Here is a 27,184-nt window from a genome sequence, read left to right on the forward strand (position 1 = left end):
ATTGATTTTTAACCCCCTTCTAGAATCAGACTTCCCTTAAAAATACAGCTCTGAGTATATAAAAATCTATATGTCATTAAGCAATTAAAGTTTAAGGGAGACTCTGAGGCAGGCCAAAAAAAAAAATAAATAAAAGACTTTTGGTGCAGGTCTTGATCCACCTGCCCTATAGGCAAATTAAAAAACTCATTGTACCTTTAAAGTTCCTGATAAGGGGAAAAAAGAGCAGACAGACTCAGAGAATGGGAAATATGACTCCATTTGGAAGAGCTGCTTTCTATAAGAAAAAAAGGGTGCTGCTGTTGACTATGCTTTTTCTGATCTGTAACTAGTTGAGAATTTTTGTCTCAAGGCTGTCAGGATGTTACCTCTAAGCAGCACTAATTCCTACAGAAGTTATAAGGAAAAAAAGTCAGCATAGACAGAGATACTTTTTTGCTTTGTGAAGAACAATAATAATAAAAAAAGATTCATTCAACATAGACTTTTTCATGTTTCTTTTATCTCAAAGGCACATCAAAGGTAAGTTGAATTAATTTTATGGTAATTCAGACAAGACACCAACACTTACATTCACAGTAATCACAAACTGTTTGACCTTGGGCCACCTTCCATACATCAGGCGAGAGGGTTCAGAAAGACATTACGTGAAGGGGCTGGCACTAATAAAGACCATTCACGGCGCAGTCTAGCACGAGGCACCCTGGCTGTCAACAGAACAGTATGACAGCGTTCGGATCAAACAAGTAATCCAGTTAATGAGGCATATCTCAGGAACTTGCCGAGAACGTAAGCGTGTGAGTGATATGGGTACTTTGTCATGGATTAATAGAATATTAATCAAGGCAATGTACAATTTCATATACTGGTGACAGAAGGATTAGGCAGCATGGGAGCGTTAAAGCTTCAAGTACCTTTGGGAATGCAGGGTCTAGTTTCTTCGCTTTTGTTTGAAGTAAAATGAATAAATCCAAATATCCTGCAGTCAATGCCTATGATTTCAATTGGTTTCCTCAGGTATCTTTTGGAAACTTGGTTAAAGAGCATCACAAATCTTCTGTGAAAAGTTTCCAAAGGAACACCTACACGATCTAATTTTAAGCAAATTAAACCTGTGCAATAAAAGTCAGTCTCCTTCTGTCTTCATATTTTAGCCTCTTCAGGGATGGGCCATGGAACACTTCTGTGTTATCTAAACAGTGGTGAGCCTCGATAAACAATTAATGAGCTCACAGCCTGTTGTTTCTGTGGTGGTTGAAGCGTCTCAAGAAATAATGACAACTGGTTCTAAAAATTGCAAAAACAACTTTGATAAAATATACTAAGGTTATTTTAGTTCATTGGAGCTATCTAGGTAATTTTAAAATGTCATATAAAAAGTTATTGCCACGGTAATAATTGTGTTTTTCAGCAACTCATTCCCTTCAATAGTACATCAGAAATCTATAATGAGACAACACATGCAGTCTCACAGACTGATTTTTTTGGCTGATAAACATAGAGAAGTGGAAATTCCAGGAGCAGTAGGACTTCCAGCAGCGAGGATGAATGCATTCATTGAAAACACTATAATTTGTAATGCAATTAATGTACTTTCAAAAGAAGTGATTGGTATTTCTAGGGCACAGATTGTGTGGTGAGATGGGGCCTAGGATTCTTTTTACACACTGGAACTCCCCATGCAAACACTTGGCATACCTATTAAAGTTAGGGCAGGCAAGCAGCATGGTATTTGGAGGCAGCATCAAGGAAATGGCAAAGATATGGATACAGTGTCATCTGTTACTTCCATAAACAGATAAGGGCTATCAGAGGTGCCCAACAAAAGAAAAAAGAAAGTGGACTTCTTTATTCTTTGAAAGCATACTGCCTGCCTGGTGAATCCCTACTCCTCCTTAAATACGTGCCTGAGGAAGAGGATATTCTTGATATTACTAAAATTTTTTGCTTTTCTGTTTTTTTTCAGGACAGGAAAAACACAAGGCTAAGATATGTCATAAAAGTTCCCCTAACAAATACCTCTCTTGGATTTATTGTTTGTTTATTTGTTGTATTTTTAAAAATGGAACTTCTGATTTACCTGCCATAGAATGGTTTGGGTTAGAAGAGACTGTAAAGATCATTTAGTTCCAACCCCGCTACCATAGGCGGTGACACCTCCCACTAGACCAGGTTGTTCAAAGCCCCATCCAGCCTGGCCTTGAACACTTCCAGAGACATAGCATCCACAGCTTCCCCAGACAACCCACCACAATGTCTCACCACCCTCACAGTAAAGGGTTTCTTCCTTATATCTACTCTAACTCTGCGCTCTTTCAGGTGTAACCCATTAACCCCTCATCCTGTCCTATCACTACACTCCCTGATAAAGTGTCCCTCTCCACCTTTTCTGTAGGTTCTCCTTGAGTACTGGAAGGCTGCTGTAAGGTCTCCCTGGAGCCTTCACCACTCCAGACTGAGAAGAGAAATGGTAATGAACAAGGGCAGCAAATCTAATGTGAACTTTAAGGTCAGTGATATGCTTTGTGACATCATCTGTATATTCATATTCCTTCTTTTTCTCCATGTCTCTGGTTTGTTATGCTTCTGCAGATCTCTTCCCATTTCCTCTCCCTCTTGATTCAGCTCCCTGAAGCAAGCTTCAGCTTCTGTTATAGATACCCACTGGGAGATTTTCCTATGCTAAATCTTGGAGCTGCAACTGGTGTATGGACTCAGGGTACGTGGGCAAAAATGTTAGGCTCATACATATCAAGCCAAGGTTCAATATCTGTGAAGATTAGCCAAAGATTCTTAAGGAACTTCTGCAGTTCTCTGAAAACTGAGACTTAGTATCATGAACTGTTCTCTAGCCTTTTCTGCTTACATCTTGAATTGTTCTGAGCTATTTAAGAGATGGCATAAGGGAATTCAGTGTGAACCTGTTGTGCAATATCTAGTTTGGTTGAAATGGAACTACTCTGGTAAATGTGGTGGAGATTTCTTAGGGACAGAAAATCCAAGCAAATATTCCAAAACATCTGTTTCAGCCATTCAGGAGCTTTTTTCCACTTCAAAGTTGTTTATTTTAAAGTGGTATAACATTAAATAAAACTGAAAAAAACCACAAAAAATACACTTTTTAAAGAAAAATACTTTTTAAGATGTTCCACTGTTAGCAAATTTCAGTTACTTTTTCTGCTTTGTATGAACCTTTATTTCAGGGTTCTATATCTTCTGTGAAATAGAGAGTCTATCTGAACTGCTAGGTATTTTAACATTATTCACAATCATTTTCAAAGAGACTCAGAGCATTTTTATGGGATTTTTGAGAAAAGCTCAGTAACTGGTATTTAACACTGATCAGGCCTCCTGGCAGCTGGCTAGATCCAGGTTACTGGAATTCACTTACCATTATCGGTGGGCCTTGTGTTGACAGCTGGTTACATACCAGCAATGTTTTCCAGGTTGATTCAATTTAATCTTATTAGTAGTGTTACCTGCTACTAAAAATAGCTTTTGCCACTATCATTTGCCGTACTAGTTATAACAGTTTTAAGGCTGCTTTATACTTACTCATATTCACAGTGATGGATTCTTTTTCATTTTATTTATTTGAATACAATAGATCTAGACGAAGAAGTAAATTGTGATTTGTACAGCTTGTGAAGAAAAAGTTATGCTGCCTTGTGACTGAACCAAGTAGACCTTCATAACAGATTCATGATAAAACTGAGAAATCAAGCAGCAGCACAGAAGTAAAAGCTGATGTATGGTCACCTATTAAGGTTACTACTAAAAATGCTATAAATGTGTGAGATAAATTCCTAGAAAACTCTAAGCTATGATATGAATAATTTGAAGGATAAGCTGACTTAAAAAGTCTAATAAAGTACCTGGCCTGATGGGCAGATTTAAGAATTACCACTGAAATGGAAAGAAATTGAAAAAGCAAACAAATTTAGAAGAAAATGGCCTAGAACTGTCTGTGGGTTTTTATCATTTTATTTATTATTCTACTGCATTTTGGTTTGCATCCTGTTTTCCATTCTTTCAGTTTTCCTGTTGTAAATAGCCTGTAAAGAGTTGGCAAGTAATTCTGATAAATCTAAGCATCTTCCTGAGACGTTACCTACCTTATTTGCTCTTTGTTTGCGATCTGGAGCTTCTCTCCTTTGTTTTAGGCAGAGAGCGCTCCCTTGTCTGCCGTGTCTTTCTGTAATTGTTAGCTGGTGTCAGTGTTGCTCAGATGCCTCTCCAGGATTCATGTTCAGTCCATCCAGTGACTGACAAAGTCTCATGCTAGATCCTGCAGCTGCATATACTTATGTCACCCTAAATTCTGGGGGCTTAAAAGAAAATAGGATAGCTCTGCTAGTCACGCAGAGGGGGCTTGTTTGGTTTTGATTAAGTGCAGAATGAATAAGAAGGCTGCACTGAAGAACATGAGGAAAACAAATGCCAATCAGGTGACAGAGTGGATGGCTCAAAGGGTTGTAAGGGAGGGCCACTACAGAAATTATTTAAGTTAAATTTGAATGTTCCCAATAATTATCCTGACTTCAGTCTCCCAGATCCTAAAGTCAGTTTCAGGTGTAACATGCAAATACAGTGGTCACGAAAAGGGACAGATACAGAATAGCTCATGGAGAACTGAGGAAGGATCCAAAACATGCCATTATTTATTTTTAGCACAGAGTGTAAGTATGGATTTCTCTGGAAACTTATCAGAAATTGCTCTTGGAGAAGATCTTAGGAGGAAACACGTCAGTCCTCTGGCTCCCTACTAATCACATCTGTGAGCACAGAGAAACCAAGCTAATCATGCAGATTACCCTGACTAATGCTTTGTTTTTTTTTCTCTGGGACTACATACATGGCAGCCTAATAAGGTTCAACATCAGCTGTCAGAAAACTCCTAGGGAAATGCTCCTTATGTGCCAAGAAGAAGGTATTGTATATGTTATTGCTGATGATCGCTGCCATTGCAAAATGTGCAAGCTGGCGGCTCCTCAGCACCTGCGACAGCTTTTGCCAGTTGAAAAGTACAGTGCATCCTTGAAAGACTAAAAATCCTCTAAAAAGAAGTAGGTGGCATTCTTTATCGAAAAGATCTGGCTGTGCTTTTTGTGCTATTGTCTTCTCAGCCAATAAAAATCCTATGGATTCTTTTGGCAGATTTTAAATCTGTCTTCCTTTGGATTCAGGGAGAAGAAAGGTATGGGTGTATTACTCCTGGCAGACAGACAGAATTAAGTTCTCTGGAGAGAGGAATTGAGATAGACTATCTGTAAAGGTAGTCTTATTTCCTATACTTTAATACAATCCCACATACAGTTCTGAAGAAATGCGACTCTCTGGGTCTACCTGTGCCACATTGTGGGGCACAGATTTGATCCACTTGGTGACAGCAGTGAATATAGCACCACACACACTTAGAGGTAATGAAGGATCCTTTTTACAGTGTAGGTGTTTACAATAACAGAAGAAAAACTTTTCTGCCAATTCTGCTACCAACCGATCTCTTCATGTTCTGACTGTTCAGCATTTAAGTCAGTATGGCGGTTTCCCTGATCCGTGCATTTGGTCTTGACTCTAGTGCAGCTCGAAGAGACCATTTAACTTCTTTTTGCCAGCGATCGATGAGCAAAACCAAATGAGATTTTGGTCTTCGTAACCTGTGTGAACCTTAAACTGTGAACAGTGTTTCTGCACCTTCCTGTCAGTCTGTTTTCACTTCTTTGGTGGTGGTTCTTTGATGTGTTTAAAGGATTGCTTCCCCAGCGGAGGAAAAGAGAACACAATCATACTGCCCAAGTGCAGAGGGAAACACGGTAGTCACGCTGACCAGTTTGATGCTAATGGCATCAGCTTTTAGGGTTGCAGGTGGGCGGTCTAGGAAGGGAGAAAATTACAGGGGGAAGAGAACAAAAAGCAAAAGGTGCAGGCTGAGTTACTTGTCAATAGAGATGTCTGCTTATTTGGCTATAGACATTATAACTTTGAGCACCCCAGATGGCTCTGATGAACTACAGAGACAGTGGGAAATCGGGTCTGACACTAAACGTAGCAGGAGCCAGGACCATGCTGCCTAGTACTCTCCTTGTCCTCATTTCCTCTTCAGTAGTTATTTCTTAACAGAAAAGATAAGATACTATTTTCATGGTAACATTATATTATACTAACTGTATATTGCATATTATTGCTTCATGGTAATATTGTATTACACTATTATATGTCACAATAACATCCCGAGCAGGAAAAACGAAGCGCACAGAATTCAAACAATTGCTGTAGCAACCTTGCATTTTCTAAATTGATTCTGACTGATATTCTCCTTATACTTTCAAAAAGTGAAATATTTTGGATCTTGAAATATTAGAATTGCCATATGATGCTCGTGGCAGGGGCTGGGGGACGAATGAAAACTCTCCTAGCAGGAAGGGAACTGGTAATTCTTGTACTTGACCCCCAGTTTTAAAAGTTCAGCACTTAAATAAAGCTGAACCTCTCTGAACACAGCACTGGCATAAAAGAAGCTCAGAGGACATTGGAAGAGACTCTTTGGCAGTGTATTGTAGATAAATTCATTTGGCATAGTATGGATGGGGTGTTTGTATGTTATAGTTGCAACTGTCCTCCTTCTTCAAGGAAATGGCTTTGAAGAAGGCATTTAATGATGTTTTGCAATCATCCATTGTGGCTGTTGAAAGAAAGTTATAGTGTTTAAGCATCATAATTCATGAAAATGTAGAAGACTATTGTATTCCTGGAAATCACTGTTTGTCTCTATCCATCGGTCACAGAAAAAAAAAACCAAACAAAAAACCAAGAAAGACAATATTACGTCCTTATACACAGCTCAGGAATTTAATTTCTAAATTATTTTTTGCATTTTTTTTTGCTCCCATTGTAAGGACAGTATTGACCTGTACTTTTCCTATGCATTGGTTTTGTCTGTTCTCTCATAACTTTCTCAGCGAGCTTTAAAAGAAGCAGCAGCTCTTGTGAGATGTAGCATTAGCTGAGTTTTTGCTGTAGTCTGCTTTCACACAGACTTGTTGTTGAGTCCAGTGACAGCCGAGTGTGTGATACACGGGCTGGGCTCTGGGCTGTTCTGAAGAACCAGTGGTTTTTGCAATCCCTGTCTTGCACCATAATCTGCTGTTTGGTGAAATACCATGCATGAGGAGGAGCGTATATAATTCTCTTCACAAATTATCGGATCCAGGTTCTGTTGAAATGAATAGAAATATTTCAAAGGTAATTAGATCAACAGTTTATTTTCTAGAATTTTCCTACAGCTTTGCTAATGCTATCAGATCTGATAGCATGTCCTCTCTTACTATAATAGATAACAGAGAAATGTAATTCTTCTGTTTGCACTGGAACTAAGTGGGGTCTTATCTACTTTACTAATCAGGGATCTTTGTGACCTTTGAGTGAACTATAATGAAAACTATTTGCATGACTTGGATTTTCTAATATTTTCCAATGAGGAAAAATTGGATTGGTTTTGACCTAGTATCAAAATACAGGCTGTTGCCATGTTCACCCATCATCTATTTTATTATTCCTTTAAATAAATGATGGATTAATTTTGTCTGTGATAATATATACCATCATTTTAAGAATATTTCCTGTAATTTTTAATATCTCCATTCAATAATATATCAAGGCTGGGGTTTTGAGGGCTGATCTTTGGTCTAGAAAGTAAAAAAAATTCCACAGTTTTCTCCTGAAGGCAAAAGTTTTGTTTTTTTTCTTTTTCCTTCTTCCCCTCCCTGTAATCTGTAGTGGTGGTCTGCCACTTCCCTTATGTATTGAGACATTTACCACTCAGATTCATAGAAAAACCCCACCTAGTTTAGAACCTAGCCCATTTTCCTAGCACTTTAAAGAAGTTGTCAGGCTCATAATGGCGCAACAAAGAGGCCAGAGGCAGCTGGGCAGCAGGGCGCAGCATGGAGCAAGCAGGAGAAGTGGAAGCACACCATGTCAAACCACTTGAGTAGGAGATGCCACAGGAAGGAAGCCTGGAAACCCCACCGAGCATTGCCAACTATCCTACGGATCAGTGGCTTTCAGCCTGTGATCCACAGACTCTGGGGAGTTACCACGACTTTTAAATGACTTGCGAAGTTGACTGAGAGGAATAATTTTGCTGCTACACAGCCACCTGCGTAAAATGAACTTTCTAAACCTAACCCTCATAGATTAAAAAAGTTCTTTAGAACCCACGAATCAGAAAGTTTGAAAATGGATCTATATGTAATAACTTACAGGTGGAAGACTGCGGCAGGTATCTGAAGTGAGGAACTTTTATTCCTACTTTCATACAGTACAAATTTGAGTTCAGGTGATATCACAGTTGCAGTAAGAATTATTATTTATGAAGGATTTTGGTGGATAATCTTTCAGAATCTGTTACTTGATTTTGATTGTTCAGTCACACACATAGTGTAGTGCAGACCCTAAATTGAGGTTTGAGCTCAAAACTCGTTAAAGTTGAACTGCAGCATACAGTGTATCATTTGGAAGATGTGACAATATATTCAATAATAGGCAGCAGGTGGTGTTAAAAATGTAGTCTTTGCTTTTGAGGGCTGAAAATAAAACAGACATATAAAGTTGACAGGTGGTGATTATGTCTGGGAAACCACAGAGATCATGGGATTTCATTAATTTTGGCAAACAGTTCATAGCAGGCAATTTATATAAAAATTCTACCTCTTTTTGTTTATTAATATTCCAAGTCCCTAAGTTCATTCTTGAACAAAAATGCTCAAGTGTTCACTAAATCCACCAAATAATTAAACAACTAAGGTCTTATCCAAAGCCTTCTGTAGTCCATAAAAATAATTCCATTACTTTAATATGTCCTGAATACACTGTAATTGCCAGCATAACTCTCTATCTTTGTGTAGTCCTATTTTAAGTCAGTGAGCCTCTTGGCACACATACATCTTTTCATACTCGGGAGAATGGAATTCAGAAATAGACTCCACCTGAATAATTCTACAAATAATTCTTTGTCTCTGAGGGAACTGAGCATTTTCTTCCCCTTGTGATGCTCAGCAGTCACAATTTTAACTAGACCTTAAAGTCATTTGGTACGTGGTTATTCCCTGACTGAAGGGGCGTAATAGTCCAAATGTTCATATTAGCAAATTCAAAATTAACATCTGTGGTTGCTCTCTATAATACACTTAATGTTTGCTGTGTCTGCAAGTAATCCTTCCAGTAAACTCAATCCTTATATAGAGCAAAAGGAAAACAACTAAAAACCCAGCATAAACACAATCTAAACCAAATGCAGTAGGTATTTCTGCCAAAACATGTCAACAGAACTTGCCCACCTTTAAAAAGCGTTTTTTTTTTTTTCTGGCAGCTCCATTACTGGTCATGATCATGATTGAAAATGTGTAGAAAAAATATAAAGCCTATGGAAACAATATAAGAAGAATTAACTTTAATTAACTTTGCATCTGCTTTTAGACTTTAAATACTCTTCCACTAGCTTTTGTGTCCTGTTAGCTTCAAGAATACAGGTATATAGAAGTGGCTTGTAAAAAGTTAAGCTCATCAAACAATTGCTAGAGAAGTGAGAAACCACTTTGATCGTCTCATCTATTTGTCCAGAGATGATTTTAGGATAAGAATCTGTGGTCAGACCTTCAGAAGAGCCTAATGATGTTAGAGGAGGTTCTGCAGAGCTACGTGGAACTGGATTGACTTTTCATCTGGTTCAGAAAACTTCCTGCTAGATGATTTTGAAACTCTCCCTAGGTATCTGTCTGTATACCAGTACCTGAAACTCTGCTCATCTGCTCCCATCCCTGAAGCTATTGAATATCGGTAGGCAGAGGATGAGAGCTGCAGGAGCAGACCCCAGTGAGATTTGCTACAGTTGTACTTCAGAGAAAAGCTGTTTTAAGTCATCTGTGATCTGTGGGTCATACTGCAATTGTGGCTGATGGTGAAACAGAGCTTATGGCTTTGTCAGCCAGACTGGACTTACCCAACTCAGCACCACTTTTTAATGGACTGTGTCTGATTTCATCTGGCAGGTTGTTACCAGTGACTTCAACTCTGTCCAACTGTGTTAAAACCCCTGCTGCCCTTCAGGGGCTGTTTTCACAGGGTTAAAAGCAAAATAATACATTTAATGCATCTCATTTCAGCACTTGCTGTTAAGATTTTTCTAATTCTTATGTTTAAATGAATAAATAAAGATGAAATTATAGGATTTGGGTTGTTCTGCCAGGCAGTGTTTCTGTAGAATAGCATGATTTTGCAGACTCATTTTCTATAATGGAATGTTTGTCCTCCTACCATTATCTGTAAGTAAAAAAAAAAAAAATCTTTCAAAAATTTGCTACAAACTTACAACACAAGGCTGTTCCGATATGCAGTGCTAAATTGCTGTAAAATCAGGTAATATGTGCTAACTACATTTCTTCAACTTGTATAAAATCTAAGCTTATCGCATATACTTATCTAAGACATACGGTTTCTCAAATACTGCATTTACTTCTTTAAGGCAGGGAAAATAGTTCTTTTGGGCAGATGTTTCATGAGTTGATTCTAAAAACTGCTATTGAACTAGGTGGTAAACACTGTGGACTCTGTATGCAGTGCTGTGTATGTTTAATTTTACTGGAAAATATATAGGAAATTAATTTCTCTCTTTAGGACTCACTGTTTTTACTGTACAAGATTGAGCCACTGAAGTGTAAACTCAAAGGATATTACCCTGGCTTTGAGAAATCTCAGCCTGGTCTAATCAGTAGGATTCTCATTAGCAGCTTCATTCATGTCTGTGTAGGTACTGATTGTGCAGTCTTTGTTTTGTACATGGTGCATTTTCTTTCAGTCAGAATGTCTGAACCTAGGAGTGCAAAATTAATTTTCTCATTTCAGACAACAATATTAATATTTCAATCAAATGCCTGTTTTTGATTTGCAGTTTCTAACTTCGTTGTCTTGTAAGGAGTGATGTGTGTGTTCACACAGCATTCCAGGATGAGGATCCCTAGGCACATGGATCTCTCTGCAACATTTCATTTTTGACAGTCTTTAATGTGATGGTCGTACAGGTTGTTGTGAAGAGCCTGGTGTATGCCCCATGCGTAGGCTTGGCTCTTTCACAAAGAAACCTAAGATATTTTTCCCACAAAGAGTGATCTTTGGGGTGCAGCAGTAGCTGGGTGCCCGACTGTGGGTCCTCTATTAGACACGGTGTTTAGGAAGTGACCATTTTGCACTGTGACAACCAGGTGACTTTAAGAGCTCTTACATTAAACATTACGAAATTGAGGCTTTAGCCCTTTTGGCTTTAATCATCAATACTGCTATGCCAAATTGGTCCATAGCAGAATGAGTTACTGAATCAATGAGGTTCATTAATCTCTGTGTTTTTCCATGGTAGTAGTCCTATCACTTACTGTAATACCATAAATCTTCCCTGGAAGGCATAAATATTTTCAGTTTACATTATCAGTGTAGCCTATTGACTTAGGTCTTTGTCCAGGCTTCTTAATGGAAAACCCGGAGAAACAGTAATTCCTCTTTATTTCTTCTTTACTGTTCGTTATCTTGTAGGATTGAATGGTGATACACGAAATACTATTTTCTAAGGTGACTCTTGGAAGGCATGGCAATACATTTTTCACAAATAGCTTGAGAGCAGCACTGAAGGGACAAAGTTAAGGATATCTAAACAGGCAACAGTTGGTATTTGTTTTTGGCAGAAGAGGAGAGTGGCATATAAATTGATTGATTAAACTGAAAGAAAAGACAGATTTAAAAGCAATAAAGGTAAAACTAAATACTCTCATAGATAAGTTGCATAAAGACAAATTGGAAGGACAGGACAGTCATCTGTACAGAGTGACCAGAGGTGAGTTTTAGAAATGGTATCTCTGTTTTGATGTAAGTTGGAACCTCCTTTACTGTTGTTAGTCCACTGTTTCTTTGTGTACATAGTGTTCGCCAGAGGGCTGCAACCTGATCTTTTTTCTACCTTGTCTGTAAATTCTCTTAATAAAAATATTACATCCTAAAGGGACCAAGATATGGAGAGTATTTAAAGTTGGTCATGAGCAAAAGGAAACTGAATGTTTTAGGTCTGAATATTTTTAGTGGGGTAGGGAAAGGACATGAAACCACCTACCCGTTGTTGGGAGTCACAAATGACTCGGCATCAGAGGAGAAAGTCATTACAGAACAAAGCAGGCTGTAAAGGACAATGAAGGAGTTCTGAAATACATTTTGAGATATTTGTAGATAACAGAAATGCAGGATATTTTGGCAGGGATCTGACTCTACCTTCTGCTCAAGAAAGAAGCAAGAGCATACAAACTCTGGTTTTGGATACTCAATAGCTTAGGTCCCACACACAAAAAAAATAAAGGTGGTTGTACTCTGAATTAGTAAAGTAAAGCATAATTGCAGAGGACAGAATAAAAGAAAGACAAGTACATTTTGACAATGACTCGGGTATCACAGTAGGTAAACTTACAGGAGAGAGATGTGAATGCGGAAAGCAGGTGAAAAACCAAGAACACAGTTATCCTTTCAGACCTAAGAACATTACAATTGAAGCTCAGTGAAAAGAGACAAGTATACTTGAAAAGATGGCTCATTCTTATGAACTGAATTTTCATAATTTTCCATAGTAGGAAAAAAAATCTTTTCAAGTTGTTTTCTATAGCCTTAAGTAGTCAGGACTTTTATTTTCCCTTTTACTTATAATTTTAAAATTTGGTCTCTAAAATCAGTTCATCACGTCTTCCATTATCTACCAATCTCAGTACATTAGGAAACTTTTTTATAATATCGCCTATCAAGTACATACTTGCTATTAATTCATAATGATTTTTTGCACAGTCAAACTTTCAGGTAGAAATAGATAACAAATATAAATAAAATTCCAAATTCTAAATTACTTTAAGCCTTCAGTTTGAATCTAAACAGCACTTAAGAGGAACTCCTTTTTTCTTTTTTCTCAAGTATTTTGGAGATTTCAGAACATTTTTTCCTGCTATTTCAGAACACTAAGTTAAAATCATCTTCATAAAATGAAAAAAATCTAAATATAGTTCAGGTCAATTAAAACATTACTGATTAATAGCTTAAAATATTGGGTTTTTATGTTAACAATTCAGAATCTCTGTAAACAGGTTTTATAATATATTTAATTTGTAAATAAAACCAATGTTCCAATTTAAATACCCTTGAGCCTTTATTGTATTTTCTCTAGTGAAAAGAGAAGAGAGGGAAACGGGAAGGGGACGGAGAAAGGGAAGGGGAAGAGGAAAGGAAAGGATTGGATTCCAATTCTTTGTTTCTAATAGCTGTCAGGGAGAAAATACCATATTTATTGGATCACTAGTTTGTTCAATAGCAGTAACTTTTATTTTCCCTCATGTTAACTTTCCTAAGTGCTCTGTAACAAATTATATCAGAAATGCCACTTGTGTGTACATGTTCTGCTCACTGTGTGGCACTTAACACTCTCTTCGGTGGTTTGTATGAAATGACTTTCTCAGCTCTCTTCGGCATCAAAACACAAGTTGTTTGAAACACTGATGGGTAAGCAAAGACCATTACAGGGCAGCAGGAAAGAAAGAAGCGTCATTTAACACAGACTTTTTTTTGTTCAGCCTGAATTGTCACAAAAATATCTGCTTTCGAATGTTCCATGTAAGAGAACAGGAGTAAAAAAAAAAATAAATAAAATTTTTAAACTACTTTACATGTTGTAAACACAAATATGCTTTCAAAATGTTAAACACATTCCTTCCTTTCTGTATACACAATATTTGCTAAGAATGTGCTCCTCCAACCCCCTTGCTGAAAAACCCCTGACAACTTTATGCAAATATGGCCTCATTTAATATAAAATGTCTGGCTTGTAGCCTAATACAGTGTGCAGAGAAATGGTAATCAAGTTGAATTATAATTTTTCAGACCTCAAGGTTAAAAAGAAATATTTCATCTGACCATATTTCATGTTTTAAATCTGCATTGAATATAAAACACATTGCAGTGCTACTGCATATATCCATGGTTTTGCCATCCCCAAAGTTTAATTATTTTTATGGAACACTGGTACGTTCTGTGCCCACTGTTTCTTACATTGCTCCTGGTGGATAGCCCTCTTGCAACTTGCATGAAACATCTTGAATTATGGTACTTTTAAAGATTATTTTATTTATGTGTTTTCTCCCTAAAATCCTGTGCACAGCTCTGGTTGAAAACTTTGAATCACACATTTCCATGAAAGAAATGCTTCTATTCAGCATGGCTTAAATAAGAGCAAATTCTGTCTGACAAATTTGGGGGCCCTCTATGGTGGCATTACATAAGTAAATGTCTCATAAGAATCTTGTCTGAACTAAGGGATGTGATCACGGAATAGTCAAAGCCCTTGATGACTTTTAGTTAAAATGCATAATTAAAATTTACATACACATAATGGATTCTTACCTTTTAAGCTTACTCCAGAACTTCCTCTCTTCAGGTACCTGGCAGTTTGGAGTCGGTGAAAGACAGACATCACCAATTTTCTGCCCATCTATCTTGTATATGTGGAGTTGGAAGAATATTATTTCCATGCATTAAATGGTAATCTGGATTGAGAACTATCAGAATAGGAACCAAATGTTTTCGGTTTAGGCCCAGTAGATACCTTTTCAAAAAAATAGCAGTGTGGTGTTTTTTTTTTTGGATGGGGAAGGAAAGGGTTTATGATTGAAAATATTATTGGCCTCTGTTTCTTATTTTAAAGTAAATATTGAGAAATTAAGAACTTTCAAAATTTACTTTATTTACAGATGTCAGTTTCAGTTATTTTTTGAAACTCCATTCTGAGAAAACAAAACAACATATGCCTATGGAAGGTGGTTTATTTCAGCTTTCTTTGCAGGGAAAGTGTAAATGCTTCATGAGCCCTGACTTCCTAGTGAGAATTATTCCATTGTGACTGACAGCACAAAGGGCAGCAATAGAAATAACTTTTAAAAAACATTTAAAATGAAAACAATGTCAGGGTACAGCTACAAACTAGTATCTGGGGACTGAATAGACAGGTTTTCCTTTGATCCATTAGAGTCTGAAGTTTGTGTCCTTTTCTGTATACATTTATCATTGTTCCAAATATAAAAATTATGTGTTAAATTTCTGAGTTCTTGGTGTAGACAATGTATTTAGAAAACATTTCTGAGCATATGTGTATTTTTTTATATATTTCTTTCTGGAGGACATTTCAGTATAACATCTTCTGCTGCTAGACATGCCACATGTGCTCTTGTAAGATAAGAGAAACAAGAATTAATTAACATCTAAATGATGCCTATATTTTAATGCTAATTATGCTTAATTAATGTATGAATATTTTATCATACATCACCCAGTAGTTTCAATAATCTACCTTTTTATATTTTATTGATCTATCTATATATATATATAATATTCCCCAACAGAGTTTTAAAAATATTATAATTTTACATTTAGATCATTTCCATGGTATTCTAGGAGGAACACTGCAGCTATTCACAGAAATACTAACTACATTAACTGCATTTTTTGATTGTTACTTTTTCTGGGTCTTTTAAGCATTCTCTTTATTTATTCATTAATTGTTAGGCATTTTGCTGTGTTTTCAGGGCAAACACACACTTTTGGACAGCTAGGTCAGATCCTGGAAAACTGCCAGAACGAAAGGAGAAAAAATGAATGGCCATTGTGGCAGGCCTCCGATAACCACATATAAAAGGACAATATTGTCAATACGTGTTAGTATTGGTGCAAAAGCAACAGGCCAGAGAAGAGGGCTTTTCCACCAGCCTTCAGCTTTCAGTTCCTTTATTCAGACTCCTCTGCCCTCAGGGTTCAGAGTTATACCTTGCTGCTTGCATTTATGTATCTTTTAAAGTGTTTGGTCTGTGCTTTCCAAACACCTTTAATAAAAAGCCCAAACTAAACTAAACCAGCTGTCTCTTTTTTTTTTTTTTGTCCCCTGTGTACCTGTTTTTAAATGGAAGTTCAGAATATGTTAACGGAATTACATGGACTTAAATTCAATACATCCAAATATAGTCTTTGGCTTTAAAGGAGATGTCTATGTAATAATGTTTTAAATGTGGGACTGATTCTCGTCTCCATTAATGCTAGAATGACTCACCACTTGTTGCATCACATAAATAAGATAAACTTAACATCTTTTGAAAGAATGGTCTAAATTATCTGAGGTACACACGTGCATGTTGTAGCAAGACACCTAAGACCTCTTTTTCTTACTAAGGATAATAGACAATTTTTCATTGTCTTAAAAAAGAAAAAAACATCCCTTTGTGCACAAAGGAAATATATTGTCCTATTGTAACCACATGGACAGAGGTGCTCAACTGTAATTTTCTTCACCTTTCCATTTTCTGTTCTGCCTATCTTTTCTGAATACTCTATAGCATAGACCTCACTTTCAGCTCTGAAGTAGTCATATCCTCAAAGAAACTCATGAACCACTGTATTTATTATATTACAGACTTGATGACAGGCATAAGTTTGTTGCTGCTTTCTCTAGCATTTTTTTATGCAAGTATTCTAACTCATAACTTTGACTAATGTATGTATATGGATATAGACATATATATGTCACAGAGTTCTTAAACTCCTCCTTATTGCTCTATCTTAAATCAACTAATTTCTCTTATCTCTTCTATGTTAGCAATGACTTCTGGAATATCCTATAATGATTTTATAACTGCAAATAGTCCCATTCATTCTGAGGAGACCTTTTCTATGAATATTTACTGCTCGAAGGATTTTTCGATTGGAAAAAGAAAAGAAAACAATTTTATGGGAATATGATAACTTGAGTGATTTTAATGGTAAAGCATCAGAAAGAATTGGTTTCATTTTGGTACTATCACAATATTAATTTCTTGGTGTTAGATTAGATTACGTATAGGTTTACATGTTACATACTCCTGTGAGAGTGGCTTCTTATGTATGAAAACATATCAAGGACATCTTCATTTTTACCCACAGAACTTTTCTCATCAGCAATTAAAATCTCATATTTATCGAAGCAGAGGTCCAAAGACCAAACCCACCTGCGATATGTCCCTGCAGGACAACTTGATACCAGTTCTGTGACAATTTTTTCAGCTAGCTTTTTGATAGAGGGAAAAATGAACAATCTTGTGTGTTCTTTGTATTGACAGATAACTTTCAGGTTCTTGCCTCCAGCAGAAACAATGCACATCTGCCCTTTAAAATGATAACTGCTATCCTGCAGTGAACTTACTTGAGTCTGGTGCTATGTTCAATCTATTTACATTATCTGGATGGCATAATTTTCCATGTTCAAGCTGTGAAACCACTGTTATATTCTTGATTTATTGTATTCCATAGTTTATAATGCCTGCTGGTAGTAGTTTTCAGAGTTATGTTTAACAAGACTAAAAGAAACACGCAAGGGCAAACTGCACTAAATTTCATTTCCAAACAAAAATATTTCTATTTCTGGCTGAACAAATATTTTATTTCTGTTATTTGTTTCTTTGAGGGAGGAAAAGCTAAAAGTCCTTTCAGAAGTTAAACACCCTTAATGAAAAAATCATATTGCTGAGATCTTAATTTTTTCAGGCAAAAGCAATCCTTATGAATTATGATTTAAACATGTTTTAAAAAATAGAACTGTGGTCTCATCTGAAGCTTAGTAGAGACTGCAGTCTTATGAGTCATACCTTGGACATCCAATAAAGAAATTAGGAAGTTCTTCAATATTACTGGTTTTGTTGTTGTTTTTTTTTCCATGCTGCTTTATAAACACAGGCTGAGTAAATAATCACTCTGTCCTTTTAAACACTGATGCTTTGTAATGCAGAAGAAGGAAAAAAAAGCAGTTATTGCAACTCTAGGAATGAGACAAATATTACTAAAGCTACCACTGTACAGAATTTTAATAACTTTCATGCATTTGCCTGTAGAATTTACAAAGAGGCCATAAACTTTTCTATTTGCACAAAAAATATTTAATATGGATGGATTTCTGGGATATGTATATCCTACTAAGATCTCACAGGCTGCACTGTGTTATTAGGAACTACTGTATAACTAAGAGGTTTAAGTATATGCTGTGTACAAATTAGGTGATGAAATAGGAAAACAAACAGCATTAAGGGAATGAAAAATTACATTCTGAGTTGGAGGAAGAATATTAAAAAACATTTTAAGTGTTGATGGACATGAAGTCTGGTGAAAATAATATAAAACTACTATAGAGTTTATGATATCAATGCAATCATAGGATTTATTACACTAATTTATTCTCAGTCATTTCTGTACAAAGACAGGTAATTTATGGCATCAGTAGTTTTGGGAGGAACTAGGTGCTGACTTAGTGGGATTAACCACAGTTATACATTTTTGAAGAAAATGTTGGCTGCTATTAATTCTTGCCATCATTCTTCTTTCTTGCACACATAATGCATATGAAAGATAATGTAAAAGATAGTTCATAGCACAAAGGGAAGCATGTATGTCATCAGCAAAGTTTTGTAGTATATGACAACATAGCCATTGATTAGATTGGGTCAGCCATTGCTTTATAAAGAAAATACAATTATTTTTTTTTTACACATCCCAATTCAGAAAATATGTAATGAATGTGATGCTGGTGACATAAAACACATTCTCATCTGAACATGCGGACTTTATTGGCTGCAAATTAGCATGCTATGGACAAATACCATGGGAACAGGTGAGAAAGGAGGGGCAGAGGTATTGACCTCTATGTTAAGGAATGGATAGAGTCCATTAGGTTAAGGAATGTTGAGACATTAAGGAATGAAGAGATGTCCCTAAAGAATAGCCAAGAGGAAGTTGACAGTTTATGGGTAGGAATTAGAGACCAAGGCAACAAGGGAAACCTTGTGGTTTGGTGTCTGCTACAGGCTGCCTGATCAAGGGGAGCCTACTGATGAACCTTCTTCCTCCAGCTACAGGAGGCATCATGCTCGAAGGCTCTTGTCCTGCTGGGGGATTTCAACCACCCTGACTTCTGCTGGAAAAGTATCACAGCAAGCTGTAGACAATCTAGGAGGTTCCTGGAGTGCCTGGATGATAACTTCCTAAAACAGGAAACAGACAGCCCTACCCGAGGGGATGCCATACTGGACATGATAGTCACCAATGCAAGTGAGCTCATCAGGGATGTCAAGACTGGAGGCAGCCTGGACTGCAGTGATCAGGCACTGGTGGAGTTCACAGTCCTAAGGGATGTGGGCTGGACAAGGACCATAGTCAGGACCCTGAATTTTAGGAAAGCAAACCTCCAGCTCCTCAAGGAGTTAGTCAATAAGACCCCCTGGAAAATGGCCCTCAGGGACAAGGGGGCAGAACAGAGCTGGCAGATCTTTAAGGACACTTTCCATAGAGCACAAGATCTCTTGATCCCCAGGCGTAAGAAATCAAACAAGAAAGGGAAGGGACTAGCATGGCTGAGTTGGGACCTGCTGGTCAAGCTAAAAGGCAAGAAGGAACTGCACAGGCAGTTCAAGCAGGATCAGGTATCCTCAAAAAAGTATAGGGACACTGACCGGTTATGTAGGGATGAGGTCAGGAAGGCCAAGGCACTGGAGCTGAACTTGGCAAGGGATGCTAAGAATAACAAGAAGGTATGTCAACCAGACAAGGAGGGTTAAACAAAGTGTTCCCCCCCGATGACAAACTGGTAACAACAGATGAGGATGGTGAGACACTGGAACAGGTTGCTCAGAGAGGTGGTGGAGGCCCCATCCCTGGAGACATTCAAGGCCAGGCTTGACGAAGCTCTGAGCAACCTGATCTAGTTAAAGATGTCTCTGCTTACTGCAGGGGGTTTGGACTAGATGACCTTTAAAGGTCCCTTCCAACCCAACACGTTCTATGATTCCATGATTCTAAATGAGATACACAGCTCACAAATGTGTAATATTTGTAATTCCAGGCTGTAGGTCTGTTGGGATTTGTGATTTGCCACTGCATTTCTGTCTCCATAACTGCATCCAAACTAATGACAGACTGCCCCAGGATTTGCTTATCTTCCCACAGGGGTGGTATGGCTCTAAAGTATTAAAGATGGCAAAAACTGCCACATTCACCAATGATCTTTTCTCTTTTTTTCTCTTTTGTTACAGCAATATGTGTTTGCTTTTTGAAATAACATCAGTCTTATAACTGCTTCATGTGTTTGTAGTTAGAGTCTTAGAATCAGGTCAGAAAACTGAAGAAAATGGAAGACAGTAAAAAGCAGTTCACCTAGAATCTCAGGAGACTTTGGTGAGAAAAAAACCAAGATTGTGGCTTTCTTGGTGAAATTCCACAATATTCTTGGATAAGAATGGAGGGGAATTTGCTACCCTGGGTAACATAGTGATCTTTTGAGAGAAAAAAATCTGAAATAAAAAAAAAAGAGTAGGGGAGTTAAAGCTGTGCATGCTGTGAACATGTCTAATTGTTTTATGTTCAATAAATTTTTCATTTGGAAGAGTATGTAGAAATTTATATTTTATTTTGCAGATTAATTACTTCAGGGCACTCAGGCCATACAAGTTCTCTTTCTCTCTTTCTGGTTTATCATTCAAAAATGGAGGGGGAGGCAGAGGGAAGCGTGGAAAGAGTAGGAAAAAGCACAAAATACAGAATAAGGGTCCTGTAGCAGAAGTATAGGAAGGCAGGTGTTAACAAAGGCTTGGGGCATGTGGCCTGGGATGTTTTGTCTGTGATATTTCAAAAGGTGATGTGGATCAGCCCTAACCATGGTTATGGGCTTTGCATGAAGAACAGACAAGTTACCTACGCCTAGCCCTGGATTTGGCTGTGGTGATAAACAGTAAGAGGGCTACTACTAAGGAACCATGGTGGGGTGATACTGCATTAGCCACAGGATGAGTTGATATCACTGGCAGGCACTTAAAAGCTTGCATTTGGGCTCGTGTTGCACACTTTTAATGTGTTCTGTGCAGAATGGGAGGAGTCTGTTCCCTGCTCATAACTCTAAAGCTTTATTAGTGATTTTAATTTGTATAATGAAAGAAATAGCAGCCTTTAATTTTGCATAAACTTAATCCTACTTGGAACCATCCCAAGAAGTTGTAGAGTTCTTTGAAATAAAATTTGGATAGCTCAGAGACTCAAATAATGATTTATTATTTTTTTTTAAGAACTTTTATGTAGAGAAGCAAAAGAAACCCAAAAAACTAGCAAATTGGGAAATGCAACAGATTTTTTTTTTAAACTTCTGCCTCCACAATTTGAATTGAGTTTCTTCACCAGCTATTCATTTTGCAGTAATGATTTTCTTTTTGGTTATAGCTTGCTCTAGGAGGAAGCTTTTCTTTTGACATGGAAAGAGAAATAAAACTTAATCTGTGCTGTTGTACTTGTATGGCTCTGCCTTGGTCTCACAAGGTTTTGTACTATTTATATTAACAGAAATCTAGAATAAAATCATAATGGTAACTATTACTCAGTGGGTGAAATATGACAATGCTGTTTCAGAGACATGGTTAAGAGTTATTTATTTGATAATTGAGGGGTTTTGGGGGGAAGTGTAGGCTGCTCTTGTAATTACTACCAAATAATATTTTTGCCTGGTAATTGATTATTTTTTTAAAAATAAGTGTTTTAAAATGTTTTGGAAAGTCAGATGATTTAATGATGATAGTTGTGTAGCAGCACAAGAGATATTTTTTTCCCCTTTTGGGAGGTTAGAAATTTGACATGCCATTATGCTGCAGAAGATTTCCCCAGTTTTTGTGAAATGACAGATGTTGAACTGCTACCACCCCAGTTGTTATACCATACAGCTAGAACTGTTTTTTAAAGGCAATTACCAAATCCCTGATGTATTTATTAGCAGTTTCTTGAGTCAGGATATTCGTGTCTGTTTATGACATTCATCTCCCATTGAAATGGTCAAAAGTTGAAAGGTTTTGATTTGGGAAGAGGTTTAGAGAGAAGCTAAATATACAAGAAATTTTGCAAAAATAACCAAAGTCATAGAATTCTGATTTCTTTCTCCTGTGATGGTGCATTTGGAATTAAATTATTGACTAATCCAGCTGTACTGTGAAAGTCCTGTTTGCTTTTCTTAATGGTGCAGCTTGTCGAATTTATATGATAAATGGAAAGTTTCATTTTTCTTTAATAAAGTTCTGTTTTTCATGGTTACAATGAAATGTGCATGACTACAAATCTCAATAAAACTGTGAGGGCAAAGAATCCTCTTTGTTCGTATGTGGTTTTATTCTAGAGTTTCTAACTCCATTTTACAATACTTTTTCCCTCCTTCTGATTCATGATTTTTTGCCTGAGCCTTACTAGAAATCATAATCAAAATCATCCCTGAGTGTGGGAAAAATGACCTTTATTGTATCTAGGAAAGTGTGAGATGAAGCAGGAAAATTCATGTTGTCATAAAGTTTCAAATTTAGATCAGGGGTCTGAGGAAACTTATCTGCAAAAAACACAGTGAAGAAGCCCATCAAAGACATTTTTTTTTTTTAGCAAAGTTGAAAGGAGAGATGAGAGTTGAATGCTCTTGCAGCTCAGTAATTGACAGTCTTTCACTTATGCAGGAAACAAATATGACAGAGACAGTGATGTTGATATGCCATTCTCTTAACCACTTGTCCGACTTTCTCCACCTCAAATAGAAAAAAAAATATTTCTGTCTCTTAACAGAATGAAGGAAGAAAAAAGGAAAAATGAGAGAAATGCAGAAATAGAATTTTACACTAAGTATAGCTGATGAAGGCATTTATCATAGTTTTGCATCTTATTTCAGAATGAAGAACGTATCACAGAATGGATGACAAGTTTACAAATTTGATGCATAAACACACAGAGGTTGCAGTGATTTGCTCAACAAAGGATCGCAGAGTGTTGAATAATAAGGGGTTTGCTTCTGCTTCTGGGTTGCTTTTTATTCAGTTGCTTTTACACAAAAACCTAAATGGCTTGTGAGTTCTCACAGAAGTGACTTTTATAGGTAGAAACGTTGGTCCCCTAAGTTTGCTTAAACTTGGCCTTGTTGTTTAATTTCTACTCATCTAAAATACCAGCTGGTATTTTAAAATGGTATTTCTTCTTTTTCTAACAAAAAGAAACCTTCTATTTTTTCTTTTTTTTTTTTTCTTTTCCCCCTTTTTTCTTCTCTCTCTTTCCTCCTCTTTTGCTTTTGCCTTTCTCTATGAACACAACCTCTTTGAGGGTCTCTCGCTATTCCTTTCACTGCTACAGCAGTCTATGGTGATCAGGAAACAGCTCACTGCAGCTCACTTCCCCTGAATTGTGAATAAGGTGTATAATTCCTGGATGCAAGTGTTTTTTGAGAGCCAGCGAACATCTAAATACCCTTAATTGCTTACAGCAGCACAGTTCCTCCAAGAGATCTACTTGAAATATTTATGCCTCTGACACTGGTTAACATAAGAACTTTTTTACTTCCTTAGAGCCATTCCACAGCTCCCTTGTGACCACAATTTGAGAAACAGGTGAGGTATTTCTCTCTGAAATCTTAGTTTTAGAAACATTTGTGTGGGAACTATAAGTATAGAAGCATACATACATTAATTCATGCAGATCTACAAGGACTGAGCAAAGGGAACTATTTTGTTTGGCAGATCCAGATGGCTTGCAGAGATAAAGCTCTTTTTTTCTTTTCCCCGGAGAAGACAGGCAGAATGAGTTAGGACTAATGGTTATTAGACTTAAGACATAAAGCCGTATCTTGTAACAGAATGTCTTGACATTTTTAAAGCAGAGTTTCTGACCAGGAAGCACAGACTGGCAGTGAAGTGAGCACACATCCCCAGACAGGGTGCAAAAGCACCTTTTAGGCTGTGAGTTTTGTGCTGTGATGAGGTGCTAATTGGTTCTCAGTGAGGTACAGATTGATCTGATTCAGCTATCCTCCTCCAGTGGACTCTAACCTAATCTGGAGAGACTCAAGAGTTTAGAAAGAAATGAAAGCAGAGAACTGTGTATTAGTATTTCATTAGTTTCTCTTTGCTAGTAGCTTTCCTTTATGATTTATGTTTGGGGACAGCTGCAGAAGGATCTTCTTAGAGTATATTTGTGTGCTTTTTCAACATACTGCCTTGCAGAGATGCCATCTAGTTTTGTAGTAATCATAAGGTATCATAAAGGTATTTCATAGCAAAAATGTTTATATGATATTTGGGAGCATCATAGGCCTCTAGTATTGAACTGGGTGTCTCACAGGAATGAGCTTTGCTGTGAAACTTTTGCCAGGGCAATTGGGAAATAGCACTAGAAGAAAACGTTTGTTTCAGGGCTGGATTCGCTTTTTTGTTGTAATACTTCTAGGACTCTGACCCTGACTGTGCACTGTCATTTCAGAAATGAAAAATGATGAAATCACAAAAGACGAGCAACTTGGATACCTAGGCAGTCCTTGTTATTTTAGCTACATTCGTTCACCTACTTCTATTGTAAATATTTCAAATGCAAACTATGATCAGTTCCTGAAGAGAGACAAAAAGCTGATGATTATGCAGGAAATAGTACCAAGAACTGTCAGAGAAGGGAGGAAAAAACCTGAACATCCTCCTCTGAGATTAAAAAAAAAAAAAATATTTACACCACCACTGAAAACTATTTCTTACAATAATCAATGCTGACATTTGGAGCTTATGTTGCTGCTGAATGAATATGGTGGCACACATCGTGTCTTGTGAAAAGCAGGCAATATAGCATTTTATTAACTTTCTGTGACCCATCATTGCTTGATTTCAGTACACAAAGGTGTAATGAAATATACACGAAGTGGACTAGGGAAGACAAAGCTTTGAAAGACAAATGAGAAAAGACGGACTTAAAACTGCAGTGGTATTAGGAATCCTTTGTGGCAAAGGAAAAAAGTGAGGAAAAAAAACCTACAGGAGATGAAGATCTTAAAGAAATTCCTGATGTTGGAAAGAAAGAGCCCTGCAAAGGGAGCGTAGGCAGGACTGCTCCCTGCACTTCTGCAGCAGCCTTTTGCCTACTGGTTTATGATGCTCATTAGGCTACACCATGTGGTCATAACCTCAGCTGCTGCAGAGAACAGTCCTCTCAAAAAGCTGAATTCAGAGTCTTTACAAGCCGATACAAAGATTCCTTGCTCTTGATTAATGTTAATTTCTGTTTGAGTATTTAGGCTGGATTTGGAAGAGTTCCATTGTCTGATGAAGTTTAAGGACATCAAAATTTAACATTGCTTCATCTAATTAACTGAATAGAAGGCTAGAAAGAGCAAAGCACGGAAGACATGGATTTTTCACCCTAATCCTTATACAGACTTCCCCACTGTGGCACAGAGCAAATCATTTAGCATGTGTCAAGTAATGATTATGGTATTACTTTCTTGTATAATTCACAGGGCTGCTATGAACACTAATCAAATAGTCTTTTTAAATGCTTTGGTGAAGTATGGTTCTTTATAAAAGAAAATAATGTATTATTCATTATTTTTCTGCATCTGACCTTCTCAGTGGATGTAAAAGCCTTATGTCACAGATGGCCTCTGGTGACACAAAAAGGGACAGGCAAAGCGCAGTTAGTTAGATCTCTTTTTTTTTTTTTACAAATTCTTTTTTTTTCTTCTTTTTTTGGTACAGATTCTTACACTGATTTTTCCTCTGTGGCCTCGACCAAAGTGCTTGGCATCTTTTCTTTCTAGGGATCCCCCAGCTGCCATGTGTCTGAACCTGGCGCTTGAATCATGGCAGAGAAAGGTCAAACTCAGATACTCTCAACACACCTCAGAACCAGGGCGTGCAACACTTGTGACTGTGTTTTGCCTTGGATTTGCAAACTTTCTGCTTGTATAATGAGTCCAAATGTTTTGGAGGAATTCAGGATTTGTAATTTGATGGCCATTTTCCAAGGTAGCTGATTTTCTGTTGAATACCTGAACAAAGTTTGCTGGATTTTCAGTGGCTCTGTCAGCAACACGCAACTCCCGATGAGAGTTGTTGAAAATCTGCCCACACCATTAAGGTACTCGAATGGGATGTCTAGTATCTTGAAATGCTAGAATTACAGACTATAAGAAAGATGCATCATTCCTTACAGAGCACTGTGTTACTCCCTTGGTGTTTTGGAATAATAATGTTAATAGCTGCTGCAGAACTCAGCCATGTGAAAGCTGTGGTTTCAGCATTAATTGTGGTTAAACAAAGAATTTTAGTGTAAACCATTGAGAGTTGTCTTCAGTAAATTATGCTCAGGAGCTATATATCTTTTTAGCTCTCCCTGGCTACTGGCAGCCAACTTACCTCCCATCTGCTGCTTTCCACGGATGAAGGCTGCTCTCAGTTTCTACGAAGCTAAATAAGGCTTTTGGTGAAATTGTCTGCAAGCTGCAGAAGAGGTCTTCTTAAATGGCTGCACAGGGGAGCTGCTAATGCGTGATCAAAGTTTGGTAAAGAATAGGCAGAAAGTCCAGAAAGTTAGTATTGTCAGCCATCCTGAAATCTGAATATTTATATGTAATGAATAAAAAAAACCCAACTACTGTTCAAGATTCATCAACATGGTAATTCAGTCATGCACACAGTCACTTGTTGGGGCGTAGATTAATAATGTCACTTTCTAAGGGTTCAGAGTTGTAATGAATTAAGAGGGATCCGAGGAACTGAAAAGCACCATGGCTTTAACAAACCACTTGAGCATAAGATTTTTTTTTGATGCAGTATCAAACTATTATTACACGACTCAGAATTGTTCCCACTTTGGGACTCAATCTTGACTCAGGTTCATAGAACAGGTTTTTTTATCTTAAATGTAAAGGACAACTAAGAAGAGCTGCTTCTATGTTATAGCTTGGTTTGTCTTTACTTCTGTGTTATTCTTTTCTGTTCTCCATCACATTTTCTTATAAAGCCTTTATTTCTCATGCTTGCTTCCTTTTCCTCAAAGCATTGCAAAGTTTTCTCTCTAGCTTTCTTTCTCTCCTCAGTCACTTCTCACAGCTGTATTTCTTTTTAACCCACTTATGATATTTTTCTATAGTGGTGTGTCCTGGTTTCAGCTGGGAAGGAGTTAATTTTCTTTTTAGGGATTGCTGTGAAAGGAATGTCAAGAATACATATTGTTTTAGTTGTTGCTAGGCAATGTTTATATTTTTGAAGGACTCTCTTCAGCT

The 27,184-nt window shown here is 37.2% G+C and overlaps 1 long non-coding RNA gene across 1 annotated transcript; it reads left to right on the forward strand.

Moving 5' to 3' along the window:
* Positions 1-2,393: 2,393 nt before the first annotated feature.
* On the forward strand, positions 2,394-15,780 carry LOC141739309 (uncharacterized). Its single transcript, XR_012585665.1, has 3 exons — positions 2,394-2,509; positions 14,507-14,610; positions 15,651-15,780. It is a non-coding gene; the product is annotated as an uncharacterized LOC141739309 (long non-coding RNA).
* Positions 15,781-27,184: the final 11,404 nt, after the last annotated feature.

Source organism: Larus michahellis, chromosome 2 (genome assembly GCF_964199755.1).
Source record: "Larus michahellis chromosome 2, bLarMic1.1, whole genome shotgun sequence".
In the NCBI taxonomy this organism is placed as follows: domain Eukaryota; kingdom Metazoa; phylum Chordata; class Aves; order Charadriiformes; family Laridae; genus Larus; species Larus michahellis.